Below are 16,633 nucleotides of genomic sequence, written 5' to 3' on the forward strand. Positions count from 1 at the left end.
AGCGAATGATCGGACAAAGAGATTGTGGTGATGGAATGGAGAAAAAACCAAGGCTTATCTAACTGGAGAGGCTGATAAAAATGGTGATCACGAGGGTTAAAATGGATATGGATTCATTTTTATATAAGCCTGAACCACGAGGAACTATGCTTCGATTCGGTTTTATGTTTACATAAGATTGAAACGCAAAAACTATGCTTGAATTCAGTTTCATGTTTACACAAGCTTGAAATGAAAAACTATGCTTGGACAAAAAAATGGCATTCCCCCAACATGCTGAGAGTTGAGGCGCGTGCCCCCCAAACTTCATTTCATTCACTGAAGTAGACATCAGGTTGCTAAAAGGTGAATGGAATGAAGTTTCACTTTCGAGATCAAGGAAAGACTCGACTGGAATTTGATGAGATCTTAATCAAATACTCAATTTGGAAAAGGGAGTTGTTTCATTTTTTAATGAGGTTGACACAGTAAAAGAACTATCCTCAAGACTCCTTATTTCATTTTTTAAGGAGCTTGACACAAAACCAGGAACTATGCTTCAACACTTTGTTTCATTTTTTAACGAGGTTGACACAAGACCAAGAACTATCCTCATGACATCTATTTCATTTTTTAAGGAGGTTGAGAGGTTGATACAGGAACAAACTGTCCTTGAAATCTGTTTCATTTTTTAATGAGATTGATATAGGAACAAACTATCCTCACACGTTGTGTCATTTTTTGATGAGGTTGTCACAGAAAAAGAACTATCCTCGTACATTGTTTCATTTTTTAACGAGGTTGACATAGAAAAATAACTATTCTCGTATGTTGTTTTATTTTTTAATGAGGTTGACACAGAAAAAGAATTATCCTCGTATGTTGTTTCAATTTTTAACGAGGTTGACACAGAAAAAGAACTATCCTCATAATCTGATCATGGACCATACGAGAACATGGCCCCCAAGAGGTCCTCACTAGATAGGAGAACTATGCTCTGGGAGGAACACATGTCAACTGGTACAAATGACAGATCAGGTTCTAATGCCCCCAATACATAATGTACCATGTCATATGCATGATCATCAGCAGATGTGGAGATGGAATGGGTAGCCACATAATTGACCTGTGGCGGGGAGGGTACTGATTGCAAATGAGAACCAATAGGGTATGACAGTAGCATTGGAGCCATCTGGTGACCGACGAACGATAATTGATCAATGGCCACTATTCTCCATTTGTGTGGAAAACAAACCACATGGAAGAGTGAAGAAACAAGAGCTCCCATGACCTAAACATAGTTGCGCCCAAGGAGAAAATCAAAGTCTAAGGGACCTTGGACTACCATCATGTCTATATAGATGGTCTTTCCTCCCAAAGTAATAGGGAACTTTGGAAGGATCCCTAAAGGTTGATTGGCTCCTCTGTTGAAAGCCAACAGATTCTGGGTGATAGGCACAAGCTGTGGGGATCCCAAAGCTTTCCAAGTAGTAGAAGACATGATGTTAATAGACGAGCCTTCATCTAATAGAGTTCCATGTAATACCATATTATAGGCTTGTACCATAATCTGGAAAGACACATAATATGGGAGGAGGAATGCAGTCAATTGACTCCAGCCAAAAGAAACAACATACCTACTTGGTGGGGGTATCATAGGACTACCCCCATGCTTTATAGGAATAGGAGAAAGACTCTCCTGAACAACTAGTATGGGAGGGCCACTCTTCGATTCATGAGAATCTGAGGAGATGAGAAGAACATGAGTAGTATGATCACTTCTCTCTTTGGGAACAAAGTGAACAACTCAAGTCGAAGCCAAGTCGACACTCTTTTCTACCAATGGTTGGTCGAGAACAGACACAAGAGAGTCATGCTCAGGAAGAGAAGGATGGGAAAGAGATGAATCCAAGTCAATCTTTTTACCAACTAGGAGAGGGTTATAAGAAAGCCTCTGATGAACAAGAGGAAGTTGGAGTTGAGGAGATGTAAGTTTTTCCAAAACTTTGGAAGATTTATCCATAAGAGCACAAGGGTGAAGAATATTCTCTCCTTCACATAACCTATAAGGGAATTTAAGTTTTCCCCTATTCTTACCATCGCTAGCCAAGGGTGTAGCATCGAAATGATCTCTAGAGGTCGATGGGGATGGTCGATCCAAATTTTGAGACCATACCTCTAAGACTCTGGGAACACCAAGACAGACTCGAAGGAGATGGTCACCCTTACATAACCTGTAAGGGTATTTTACCTTTCGCAAAGGATCAGAAGGTTTGTCGACGGGAAGTGCATTTGGAGCAATAGCTACACTATTGGCCTCTCACTTATCTGACTTCTTCTTCTTCGTCTTCTTCTTCTTATTCCTAGCCTCCTGGTTACTAGATTTCAAACTTTAACCAGACAAAGTAGAAGAATAAATAGGTGAATAAGGTGAGAGGTCAACCCTAGAATTAGCATGGTGTTGTTCACGTGAAAGAGATGGTTGGACAGAAGTTGGGACACTTGGGACCACCGAGGGCAAAAATAACTAGACAGGTAAACCAATAGTTAACCTAGGAAGGGACAATGTTGTGATATAAGGAGTGCTAGCATTTCCAAAAGAAAAAAAAGGACTAGGACTCCCATCAGAGGGGAATCCTTGACTAGTAAACTCCGGAAATGTTGCCATTGGAATCGACCCTACAGAATCACTAAGGAAGATAACTTTAACCAGGAATATTTTGTGGGCACTTAATTTTAAGACACTGAAACAAAACTTTGTCTTTTCATGTTTTAAGAGTCAAGAAAAGGAAGAAATGTGACTCTAGTCGCTTTCATATTTAACGAGCTCGAAAGGACAAAAGCTCGATGATGTTTCCAAATTTAAAGAGTTAGTAAAGATCAAAAATGACTACTTAGGGTACTCTAGGAATAAAGGATTACCAGGTAACCGTGAACTACAAAATACCTCCTGACGAACTAAAAAATACGAGCAGGAAATCTCCCTGAATTCTTTGTTCAACATATCACATTTACAAGGCGACAGACTCAACTTCCTATGGATAAAGGATTGCAACCTATAGGGGTCTCCCTTTATGTACATGATGGTACGGGGATCATAAGTATGTGCTAGTGTTGTCTAATGCAAGATCGTTGTGAATGACAGCAACTAGGTTTAAAGATGTCGGAACATGTCTCTAGCCTAGAACACTAAATGTGAGTGTTAAGTTTCAATGCTTCCTTATGTTAATTCAATAAATTTTAACGTTTATCTTGAGTTAGGCTTCAATTTCAAGGCCCTATCGTTGTCATCTGAAAACTTCTATATGCAGATATATGAGAAAACAAATCTTTGTCTTCATTGAAAGTTTACATTAATTGAGGGATAGAGAATACACAATCAATGCAACAACCAAATAATGAAATCTTTTACTAATAGATGTCGTAAATGCACCTAATCTTCCTTTAACAACAACAAAATAAATATTTCATTTCTCATGCCTATGATGATGCAATTCTAGCTTCTCAATAATGCTACTAATGAAATGTTTTTGCTTAAGTAAACTAGAATGATGTTCTTGTTTTCATAAAATGAAAAATGAATCTTTCACATAAGGCACTTTAATGAAAATTTTCACAATTTAGAACAAACAAGCATCAATCAAATCCAAGGCATGATAAATGAAACTAAAAGCAACTTCTTCCCTGAATCGAACAAACCAAACACATAAATGCTTCAATCGACAAATCAAGCAATGTAATCTATGCTCAGAAAGAGAAAGGAGACACTCGAAATAAGAGAACAAATGAGACTCTTTCACTCATTAAATTGAAAATGAAGCAATGAAGATGTTGCAAGTGAAAGATGGATTAAATGAAGCAGCAAATCAAAAACATGACACAATGAGTAAAAAAACAAATGAACGGTAAATGACCTAGGTGCCCTAGGGTCATAGAAACCATCCAAGAAACTCAATAAGTCAAGCAATGAAACTTCAAGCCAATCAATCAATCAAACCCAACAAACAAAGCATCCTAGTCACTTCTGGGTTGAAGAAGAGAATTTGAGGGTCAAGACACACTGGCACTGGAATGGGAGAAACTCTCATTTCTCTTAACTCAGAAACTAGCACGACTTTTTGGCTGAAAATGGTGCTGAAAAGGGGTCTGATGTGACTGTCAGGCTAAAACTGGCACCGATCGGTGTGACTATTTGGCTGAAACTATCGTTGTTCGGGGATCGACGCGACTGTTTAGCTGAAACTAGCGCTGATCGAGGGATTCAAAGAAAAAAAAAAAAAAAACCTTCACATAGGACCATACTTAACACATCAGAGGGTGGGCTAGTGTCTGTATGCCTTCAAACATATCAATACAAATCCAGAAGACCATAAATAAACAAACTAGGCACACAAGTAGAAAAAACTGAGTGATGAAAAGGAGATGTATTTACCCAGTGGATTTGCCAAGTTTTGGTGTAGGAATATCCTCTCTCCAGACAGAGACAGACCCTCTAGCCCAAGAGAGTTGGTCTAGCCACAAACAAGACAATCTAATGTAAATTTCCTTAGATTAGAATCGAATAAGAGGGCCTATCTCTTATAGTGCTAATCCACTTGATGGTGATCTTGCTTCCTTGCTCCAACTTCCTTTTGTTCCTTTCGTTCAAGTACCTGAAACAAACATACAAGAAACAACAACAAATGTGATAACATAAAATTGAATCCAATCTACTTAAAAGATCAAGGAGTTCTACACTATCAAATGTAATATTACACCTGATATAGGAAATAAACCATTAGCTGTATTAAAATAAACTTCAAAGAGAAATACAACTGAAGCCTTGACATTGGATATATCCTTTGTGGTATCCAAGCCTCACTACACACCTTTTCAACACTCTTTTCCTCCTCTAGCTTGAAATGAAATGGCTTCCAAGCTCTAACTCTCTCTCCTCATGCTTTAGCTACCAAAGACTAGTCTTTTGTCATCTCAGACTAATCTTCTTCTATCAAAAGCTAAAGATTTCATAATTTTGCAACTGGTTCTATTTCTCCACCACTTTCACTATGTGTTGTATTGTAACTAAAAAGTGTTGGGTTGTGTTATATTCTTTCCATGACTGGCCCTCGTAGTTAGCTAGGGGCTTAGAGGGGGGGCAGAGCCCCCCCTTCATTGCACCGATTGTGTAGCAGGGGGGATCACAGGGGGTTTGAGGGGCACCCGTAACCCCACTTTATGAGGTCCGAGGCAGCGCCCTGGAAAATTTTGGTTTTGGACCCTATGTTAGGTTGGGCAAACCCACCTATGGTTTTGTGCATGATTTTCGCACATGATTTTTGGATGCGATGGTTTTCGGTCCCTGGTATTGGATGCTTCGGGATGTATAAATATGTATTGTAACATTGAAAGGAACATAATAAAAAATCAAGCTAGTAGTCCTAGTTTTGGGATCCAGGGGAAAATCTCTATGTATATGTGTTTTATGTGTTATGCTCTCGCATTGTTTATTTTCTGTGTTTTAGAATTCGTATTCTGGTAATTTATGTACGGGGTTAAAACCTACATTTGGTATCAGAGCGGTTTTGGCTTCAAGGGGATGCCTTTATTGCTAAGGGGTTTCACTCGGGCCTGTGGTAGACCCTATTCGGTGGGAGATCTGTGAGATCAATTTTGGTGGTGAAAGAAGATGGCGAGTAGTGGAAAGATAGAGGTTGAGAAATTTAATGGTCAGAGTTTTGAGCTATGGAAACTCAAGATGGAGGATCTGTTGGTGGATAAAGATCAGTGGATCGTGGTAGATCTGGGTACTAAACCAATGGGAGTTTCTGATGAAGAATGGAAGAAGTTGGATCAGAAGGCAAAGAGCACAATACGATTGTGTGTCTTAGATTTAGTATTGTTGAATGTATCAGGGGAAGCTATGGCAAAGGCTTTGTGGGACAAGTTAGGGGCTTTGTACCAATCTAAGTCTCTGGTGAATAAACTGTTCCTACAGAAAAAGCTATATAACCTGAGGATGAAAGATGGAGACTCGGTGACAGAGCATCTGAATGCATTTAATATTGTGGTAAGTCAGCTAGCATCTCTTGATATTAAAATTTCAGATGAAGATAAGTGCATCAGTTTGTTGTGTTCTCTACCAGATTCGTGGGATATTCTGGTTATTGCAATAGGTAGCAATGCAACTGCCTTGCAGTTTGACGAAATAGTCTCATCCTTGCTGACGGAGGAGATGAGATAGAAAAATATAGAGAGATAGAATGGTGATGCCTTTTCTATATGAGGATGGTCCAAGAATAGAAACAAAAATAATTCATCGAGTGGGAGATCTAAATCTCCAAGAAAACCTGTAAAGGTGGTGTGCTGGAAATGTGGAAAGGAAGGGCACTACAAAAGGGACTGTAAATCTAAAGCTCTTGATAAAGGAAAGGGATCTGATGATACTCCTTCTGCAGAGGAAAAAACCACCTCAGATGATGGTGGGGATGTGTACTTGGCTTCTTCAAGTACACATGTAGATCATGAGGCATGGTTGATTGACTCAGGTGCATCCTTTCACTTCACTCCCCATAGAGAGTGGTTCTGCGAGTATGAGAAATATGATGGTGGTGATGTATTCTTACGGGATGATAGGAAGGAAAGAATCGTTGTCGTGGAAAAGTAAAGTTGAAGTTGCAAGGTGGAAGGGTTAGAACAATTCCGAGTGTTCTGCATATTCTTGCATTGGCCAGAAATCTGATTTTTGTAAGCAAGCTAGATGATGCAGGTGTAAAAACAGTGTTCGAAAAGGATACCTGCAAAATGGCTCAGGGAGCACTAGTATTGATGCAGGGAGTTCGAATTGGAACTCTATACAAGCTACAAGGTAGCATTATTATTGATGGGTGCAACAGTTCTGTGGTTGCTGAAAGTGGAGCAGAAAATCTAGTGTCCTTTGGATAGAAGACCATGTTGTGGCATCAAAGGCTTGGACATATTGTAGAGAAGGGCCTTTGGATACTTCATGGTAAAGGTATGGTAGAAGGTATGAGTAATAGCTATCTAGATTTTGATTTCTATGAAAATTGTGTATATGGGAAGTAGAATCGGGTGTGTTTCCCCTCTGGTAGTAAGAGGGTGAAACAGATATTAGAACTTGTGCACAGCGATGTGTTTGGACCTGTGAAGGTTCCATCACTAGGTAAGTCTATGTACTATGTATCATTTATAGATGACTTCTGAAGGAATACATGGATATATTTCCTTAAGAAGAAATATGAAGCCTTTTACAGGTTTAAAGAATTTAAGGCTCTAGAGGAAAATCAGACAGAGAAGAAGATAAAGGTGCTGATGATAGATAATGGTGGAGAGTTTTGCAGCAAGGAATTTGAAGAATTCTGTAAGAACTGTGGTATAGCATGACAGAAGACTACTCCATATACACCTTAGCAAAATGGAGTTGCAGAAAGAATGAACAAGACGTTGATGGAAAGGGCCAGAAGCATGCTCAGTGGTGTCGGGTTAGGACAAGAATTCTGGGCAGAGGCGGTGGATACTGCATGTTACCTGGTCAACAGGTCACCTTCTGCTGAGCTGGCAGATGAATCATTTCGTAGGCAATCTTGGAGCAACGGAAATAACGATTGTTCAAGGGAAAGCTTGTGCTCAGTTTGTGGGGAGACAAGTGGCCACCCTTTGTGAAACGCTACACAGTGGTGATGACACAGAAGCAGGGGAATTCCAGCCGACAGAGGGTAAGCATCCAGGCGGACTACTACAACTGATTCTGATTGCATAGTGGAAATGGGAAGCCATTTCCATGTACTTTATCATAGGTTTTCCAAGAACAACATGACTCCACCATGGTAGTGGTGGAAAAGTTGACAAAGGTAGCACACTTCATTCTAGTAAAGTCCACATTCTTAGTGAGTGATGTAGTCCATCTTTTTTCTGTTCAACTTTTGCTTTGTCTGTTACTGATGATGATCCCAGAACTGTGAAGGAAGCAGTGGATTCAAGAGGATGGAAAACTCTGGAAAGAGGCCATGGTTGATGAAATGGCATCTTTGCACAAAAATGAGGCTTGGGATCTGGTGGAGTTGCCGACTGGAAGGAAACCCATTGGTAGCAAATGGGTGTTCAAGAAGAAGACAAATGTAGAAGGAAAGGTGGAGAAACACAAAGCTCGGTTGGTAGCAAAAGGTTATTCCCAGGTGCCGGGAATTGATTTTGGTGATATTTTTTCTCTTGTTGCCAAGGTAACTTCTATTAGATTACTTCTATCTATTGCTATTGCTTTTGATTTTGAGGTAGAACAGATGGATTTGAAGACAACATTTCTTCACGGGGATCTGGAAGAGGAAATATACATGAAGGAACCTAAAGGCTTTGCGGTTTAGGGTAGGAAAGAACTGGTATGTAAGTTAAAGAAGTCTCTGTATGGGTTAAAACGGTCACCAAGGATGTGGTATCAGAAATTTGATACATTTATATGGGAGCTTGGCTTCACCAGAAGCAAAGCAGATCACTGTGTGTATTTTAAATTAATTGGTGACCGTATTATTTATCTGGTCTTGTATGTGGATGATATGTTGTTGGTTGGAAATGACAAAGAAATTATCCAGGATTTGACGACCCATTTGTCCTCCAAATTCGACATGAAAGATCTTGGTGCTGCAAACTATATTTTGGGCATGGAAATTAAAAGAGATCGGACAAAGAGGAAGCTCTGGTTAAACCAGAGGAAGTATGTCAAGACAATATTGAAGAGATTTAATATGCAGGATAGTAAACTGGTGAAGGTTCTTATTTCTGTAGGTGTGAGGTTATCTGCTAAGCAGTGTCCCAAGACACAAGAAGAGGAAGAGGACATGTCCCGTGTTCCATATGCAAGTGAAGTTGGTAGCCTGCTGTATGTAATGGTCTGTACTAGACCAGAAATTGCACATGCAGTGGGAGTATTGAGTAGATTTATGCCAAAACTAGGGAAGGAGCATTGGACAGTAGTGAAGTGGGTTTTCAGGTATTTGCATGGCACTAGTGATTATCGTTTGTGCTACCAAGGAAGACTAGGGTTGGATAGAGTGTTGGATATTCGTGGCTTTGTTGATGTAGACTGGGTTGGAGATCTGGATCAGAGAAGATCTACAAGTGGGTATGTGTTTAACCTATTTGGAGGTGCAGTCAGTTGGATGAGTAAGAAACAATCTGTAGTGGCACTATCAACTACAGACGCAAAATACATGGCAGCCACTCATGCAAGCAAGGAAGCAGTTTGGTTGCAGAGAATGTGTTCAAGTATGGGGTTAGTACAAGAAGCTATAAGGATAGACTGTGATAGCCAAAGTGCAATTTTCTTGGCAAAGAACCCTGCATATCATTCAAAGACAAAGCACATTGATGTTCAATATCACTTTGTGAGGGATATGATAGAAGAAAAAAAGGTGTTGCTGGTAAAGGTGGACACTTTGAAAAATACTGCAGATCCATTAACAAAATCTGTGAGCTGTGAGAAGTTCTCTTGGTGTAGAGAAAAAATGGGCATTTTAGGGCTAAAAAAATGACTAAGCTCTCTTGTGGCCCCCTATGGAAAGAAAACAACAAGTGGGAGAATGTTGGGTTGTGTTATATTCTTTCCATGACTGGCCCTCGTAGTTAATCCAGGGGTTAGAAGGGGGGGGGGGGGTGGGGATCCCCCCCTTCATTGCACCGATTGTGTACTGGGGGCGGGGGGGTCACAGGGGATTTGAGGGGTACCCATAACCCCATTTTATGGGGTCTGGCGTAGTGCCCCAGAAAATTTTGGTTTTGGACCCTATGTTAGGTTGGGCAGACCCACCTATGGTTTTGTGCATGATTTTCACACATGCTTTTTGGACGCGATGGTTTTTGGTCCATGGTTTTGGATGCGATGGTTTTCGGCCCATGGTATTAGATGCTTCGGCATGTATAAATATGTATTGTAACATTGAAAGGAACATAATGAAAAATCAAGCTGGTAGTCCCAGTTTTGGGATCCAGGGGAAAATCTCTGTGTATATGTGTTTTATGTGTTATTCTCTCACATTGTTTATTTTTTGTGTTTTAGAATTCGTATGCAGGTAATTTCTGTATGGAGTTAAAACCTAAAAAAAGGGTAAGAGGAAGTGGTTTATATAGGGAGAGGAGGATAAGAATGAGATCCACTCAAGAGGGAAGAAGGTATTATCTCCTTGGCAAGGCCCACTTTTAAGGGGGAAAGAACCTTATATGGAGTTCTCAGCCCTTATCCAACCAAACAAACATCCAACACATCGCCACTAGAAGTTTCTAGACAGGAAACTCTGTTTCCTTTTATAAAAATAGTCCAGAAGTAGATAGGCGCCGGTATTGGGCTAACAGTATTGTCGATCGGTGCGGGTGAGATAGTGGGAAAGAGTGTTGATCTTAAAAACTGGGTTTTAAGAAGGATTCTTTGGAAATGTTCTAAAGGAGTGGGGACTACTTTATTCAAACTTCAAGGGATGCAAGAGCGGAGGTTTCATGGTGAAATTATAACAGAGTAGTCACTACTAGGGTTCTCTGGGATCAGGAATGGGGAGTGACAAGAGAGTGACAAATTAATGTGTAACAGCCTCTTTTTCTGTCCATTTTTCCGTGGATGATAAGCTGTGTTGAACGCCAACTCCATGCCCAAACCTACAAATAACTCCTTCCAAAACTTGGAAGTGAACTTTGCATCCCTTCCTGACATAATATTCTTCAGAACACCATGTAGTCGCGTATAGGGAATAAAACACTGTTTTTTAAATGTTTGGACCAGGTCTGGAAGGAGGGGTTGCCCTAGGCCATAAGTGCAGCATCACAAACCATAAGAGTAAGATTTGGAGCTATAACAGATGCCCCCTAATGTATGAGGTCAAAAGGGGAACATGATGGCCGAAATACATTAAGTAAGTACAAGGAAAGGAACTCTGCCGAAAAACCGAGGAGGACTTCACCAGAATTCAGCCTGCCAAGCCACCGAAAGGAGATCAGAAAGAAACACTGTCTGAGGCGGGCATACCCATGCTCAGGAAAAGTAAAGCATGTCTGCATATCAAGTACAAGCGGATCCACTAAGTATACAAGTATAAATGACTGTAAAATACATAATGGATCATCTGATCATAATGAGTAAGTACATGTCTGAATATCACATATAAAACTGTCAATGATGCTGAAAGATGCAACGGATCACTGAAATCAAAGACTGATCCCATAAGGTACCAACTGAACATGATGGAATAGGATGGTACTACACTGCAAACTCAGGTGCCAGCATATAGAATGTCGCCATGACTGACTGCAACATATAAGGTGGAATGGTATCAACTAGCAGCACAGGAGCAACTGTCAAGTGAACCAATGAATGCTGATACAACCTGAGGTCTTCACCGACCGCCGTGGTACATTTCTACACCATGGGAATAAATGATCTGAAGTCGACCATGTGAGAAATCGTTTGATTACCGGTCATTGATGTATACCGTTAACAAACGCGAGACTACTCACCGATAATGATAATGAGCGTCAAGGTACCTAGTACAATCTAACAAGTGTGAATAGATGAGCTGAAGTCGAACACCTGTAAGAATCTATCAATCAGGAGACAATGATGGTTTCCCACTGTCGATAGCGAGGAATCTGCCACTAATGACTGCAAACCCCAAGGTACTGCCAAATGGACTCTAGATCTTTGCCCCAGAGCAATGAGTCGGAGTCGATAGGGAAAGATCTGCTAGAAGGAAGGCATTAAGGCATCCTCCATCAATCTAGCGCGAGTGTAACCCGTAGGCCAATAATGTGGAAGGAATCGGACGAAAAAGATGTAGTAACCTAACCGAAGTACGTTTCCAGCGTACACAAGATGTGGCTAGCGCACGGCAGAAACCCTCTGAACCAACCAATAATGAAAGCTGACACAGAGGCGAGGTATCCACCAATAGGGTCAAATGGAAACCAAGGTACTGCACGAATCCCAATGTGTGATAATGTATGCTGATGTCGAACACAAGGGAAACCACTCAGTCAAAGACCCATGATACTGATCGATGCTGAGCACAAGGTGACCTATCAATAATGAAAATAGGGCCAGGGTGCGGTCTCTAGGTCTGCCCTCAGAGCAATGTGTCGTCGTCGATAAGGACAAGACCCGCCAGCAAGAAGTCAATGGGGACCTTCTCAAACCGGCACGAGTGAAGGACCAATATAACTGATGTGATGATAGACATGACACTGACAACCAGGGATGGCCGACTGAAAAATGAGTCAAGAGACACCGCAGAAAGGCCGACTCAGGCTAACTTCCCTTGAACAAAAGCACGACTCAATGTGACTATGTGGCAGCATATAATGAATCTGTATAAGTTCGTCATGCAGGAGGCACGAACAAACCCTCCATATGATTGGAAGAGATAACCAATCGGGGGAGAACTGACTCGATAACAAGGTTATGGCTTACCTAAGTCAAACTAAATCCCACCCATACGGAGGAGACTTTGTTTTGAGTGCTTTGTTCAAGGGCGACACGACTGACTCTAGCTGCCAACAATAAATGGAAATAATGTCCCTGTTCCCGCTCTTTTTGGAATATTTAATTTTTTTGTCTTTTTCTGATAAGCCGTAAAAGGAATAAAAGAATGCTATGGTACAGTGGAAAGAACGAGTGTCGGTGAAACAGATGATCTAGTTCCTGGGAAAGGAACGTTCCTATGCTCAATGCAGGGAGGTGAAAAACTGGTCAGTGACACTCAGAGGTATGTCCCTTCCACGGATCTGGGTATGTCAAGCTACAGAGGTCAAGGGTATGCAAGGTTGATTTTTGCAGACGTCATGGTCAAAAGTGGGCTTAAACATGAGTCCAAGTGAAGCCGGCTATAGGCCAAAAGGTGCAAATGGTCAACATGCAATGCAGAAGTACAACTCAACACACATAGGAGCCTCTAGGGTATAAGGCCAGAACGAAGCGAAGAAGCAAAGAAGAATGAGTCTTCAACGCATAAGTCATGGCGGGACTACAGAGGACTCCCGAGCCTACTCAAAACGAAGCAGCATGGGCAACAAATGTCAGTGAGGTGCTAACTAGGATGCCCATGTAAAAGGATGGCTCTACCATCATGTCATGATTTAAAGAATCGGCGAGTGAAAATGGCTTGCGAACCATAACATGATGGGGTCGACCCTACGGCAGATGTATCGGTCAAATGGAGGCTAGTATGCATAATGCAACGGAAAAATGGTGTCCCTAACCTATATGCCAGTGAGAACACGATACCTGCCATGACGGGTCAGCAGTCATGGAACCGTCTCGAACCGTCGAAAAATGTCCAAAATGTCCTGAAAACAACTCAATCTCGACATTCCAAGCTCCCAAGTTAAAAGTGACATGAAACCAAACAAAATAAAATTTTGAAAAAAATTTTGCATTTTCAAAACTTATAAAAAGAAATTTTGGACTTACCATTTTCACCGTTTGACTTGGAGAGCAAATTGTGGAGAAAAAGGAGCAAACTTTCCCCGTGACTTATTCAACCGTTCAAACTTGCCGAAAACTTCCAGGTAAGCACTAAACTTGTCTTGCAATCAATTGTGATAGTTTTTAGGAAGTTTAATTAATGTTTCACCGTTAGATTTTTGCAAAAAATTGCTCTGCGGCGTACACGCGGGTTGGATGTATATAAATCGCGTATACGACGGCCCTACACGCGACTGTGTATAGGGTAAACCGCGTGTGCGCAGCGAAAAATTTTTATACAAAAAACTAATGGATGAAAATGATTTTTTCTTCCAGGATGACTCTCACATGGCGTGAAAGAGAGCACTCAGCTGTAGATAATGAAGTTATGGACAATGATGAGGCATTAGATGCCTTACGGGGATGCGGATTGTTAAAATTCTTCAAGTTGCCGAATATGAAAGCAAATGTGCGTCTGCTCGAGAGACTTATTGATTATTGGGATGTCGAGGAAGAAGCTTTTATGATTGATCAAATGCCACTCAGGATAGAAGTGGAAGATATATATTTCATCACGGGCCTTTCCCGAAGGGGAGAGGTAGTCCACTCCCGGGGCAGGACCCGGAATAGTCTCAGCGTAGACGACTATGTACAACTTTACTGCCCAGGTCATCGGAAGGTCGGGAGTCAGATCTCGATCCCACACGTGGCGAGTTTGTCACTGCGGATAATCCTGTTCACCATAGCTCGAGTGAACGGGTCATCTTCGCTACATCAGGCATCACGGGTAAACATGAGCGTAGCAGTGGACTGTCTCACCACGGTGTTTGACTGGTGTACTCCTCTACTTGCCAACATGAAGGAGCAGCTTGCTTCTATCAGGAAGGGACAGACCAAGAACTTTGGGTACGGAACCATTTTATGCACGTTTTTCTTCGAGAAGGTTCCCGCACTCCGCCCCAGGGTAGCAGTTCCCATCAGTAGTCCACGTGATCCACGTATGGGCCGGTGGGCTGACTTGATGAAACGTCTGGGGGGTGGGGAAGTGCCCAGGAATGCATTCGACGACGACTTTTTTGCTTGGTGGGAGCAACAGATCATCGCCATAGACGACTACCCCTATGCTGGACTGGATTTCCGAGGAGATCCTGACCTAGTGTTACCACCAGACGCAGCATGGGGCGAGATCGGTAAGATTTTTTGATTTTTATGATTTTAGGATTTTTAGGATTTTTCAAGCATAATGATGAACTTTGAAAAATATATTTTTTTGATGAGATTCAAATGACTGATATGATGATCATGTTCCAGACATTGGGCCTGTGCGACCAGATGGATTCCCACGGCACGGACGGCGTGGCCGAGGAGCCGAAGAGGCGGCTGCGGATGCGGAAAGGACCCTCGCCAACGTCCAGCGACACTTGGCGAGATTGAGCTATCAAGTACCGATGGCCGAGATAGAGGACCTTCCTCCAGATATGCAGCGTCATGTGGTTGGGATGCCACGTGACTGGGTTCGCGTTTTTCGGCGCGTGGCCAATGCTATAGTTAGTTATTTAGCTGCTCATCCAGAGCCGAGGCATTAGATATGCCTGACATGATTATGGGCATTTGAGTCCCAATTTTGTATATTTTTGGACACACATATGTACACTCGAGACGCTTTGCGATATATATATATATACAGTTTGACTTTTTGATGCATGATTTTATGATGATGAATGATTGATATGCCAGTCTAATGCTTGATTAGCGATAGAATCAGCTAACCAATTTTGAGATCTTGGAATGTGCAAATAATTAATGTAAATAAATGATCTTTGCAACAACCTCACCCTTAAATATTGGCGATATAATGATGGATCTCTAACCCGATAAATGTTATTTAACTGAGACACTATCAATTGAGAATCAAGATACACTACCAACGAGTCGATCCCATGAGAGATTGCCTCGGATAATAAATTGATAACAGCTGTATACTCGGCCATATTGTTTGAAGCAGGACCGATACACACGCCTCTCGATGTCATCAACTGACCAGTTGGGTAATAAAGTACCCAAGCTGCGGAAGCAAGATTCCGAGTGTGCCGACTAGCACCATCGGCGAATCCAAAATAAACCAAATCATCCATCAACACCTGCCAAAGCAGACCAAAAGTGCTGATATCAGAAAACGCTCGATAAGATATGTACAAATATACATAAAATACAAAGAAGCCATTGCCTGGTAAAACTAAGCAAAATACTTCTTTAAATAGAGCCCATTTCGGGGCTCCGCCAGCTTGTTTCCTTCGAAATCAATTAACTCATACGATCCTTTTTCTAAGACTCGTTTGATAATGAAAGGACCGTACCACATAGGCTTGAATTTGCCTGCCCCCAAGGCGTCCTTATCTTGGTCATAGACCAAGACAAGGTCACCTTCAGAAAAGACACGAGGTCTGACAGACTTATCATACTGAGTTTTGACCCTTTTCTTATGGGCCTCATTCGTCGTGGCGGCATCTCGACGCTGCTCATCGAGATGTTCCAGGTGAACTAGGCGCTCCTCGAGACTCGAAGTCTCAGGAAGAAGCTCAACAGCCAATTTCAGAGATGGAATTTCACATTCAACCGGAAAGATAGATTCCACCCCGTAAACTAACTGAAAAGGAGTAAAACCAGTAGCCGTTTTAACGGAGGTTCGGTATGCCCAAAGAGCCGGATACAACATAATGTGCCAATTGGACCGATTTTTATCGATTGTCCGTTGGAGTATCGTCTTAAGAGTTTTATTGACCGCCTCGACCTGTCCATTGGCCTGAGGATAGTAAGGAGACGAATGCTCTTGACGGAAACCTAATTTAAAAGCCAATTCGGACATTAGCTGATTTTGGAAATGACTGCCATGGTCAGTGACAATCTCTCTTGGGATACCGAATCTTGAGATAACTTGATTGAAAAGAAACAAAGCTGCCGTGTCACTGTCGTTCTTATAAGTAGGCATGGCTTCAGCCCACTTCGTGAAGTAGTCTACAGCCACGATAATGTACTTGTGATTTGCCGCTGAAGGCGGATTACAAGTCGTAAAATCAATACCCCACTTAGTAAAGGGACCGACGGTGACAACGGGAAAAAGGGGAGCTGGATGCGCGCACATCTTGCGAGTAAAAATTTGACACGGGTGACAGCGTTTTACCGCTTCCACACAGTCCTTAAAGAGTGAAGGCCAAAAGT

Source organism: Pinus tabuliformis, chromosome 4_1, assembly GCF_031772625.1.
Source record: "Pinus tabuliformis cultivar Carrire ecotype Pingquan chromosome 4_1, CPIR1, whole genome shotgun sequence".
NCBI lineage: Eukaryota > Viridiplantae > Streptophyta > Pinopsida > Pinales > Pinaceae > Pinus > Pinus tabuliformis.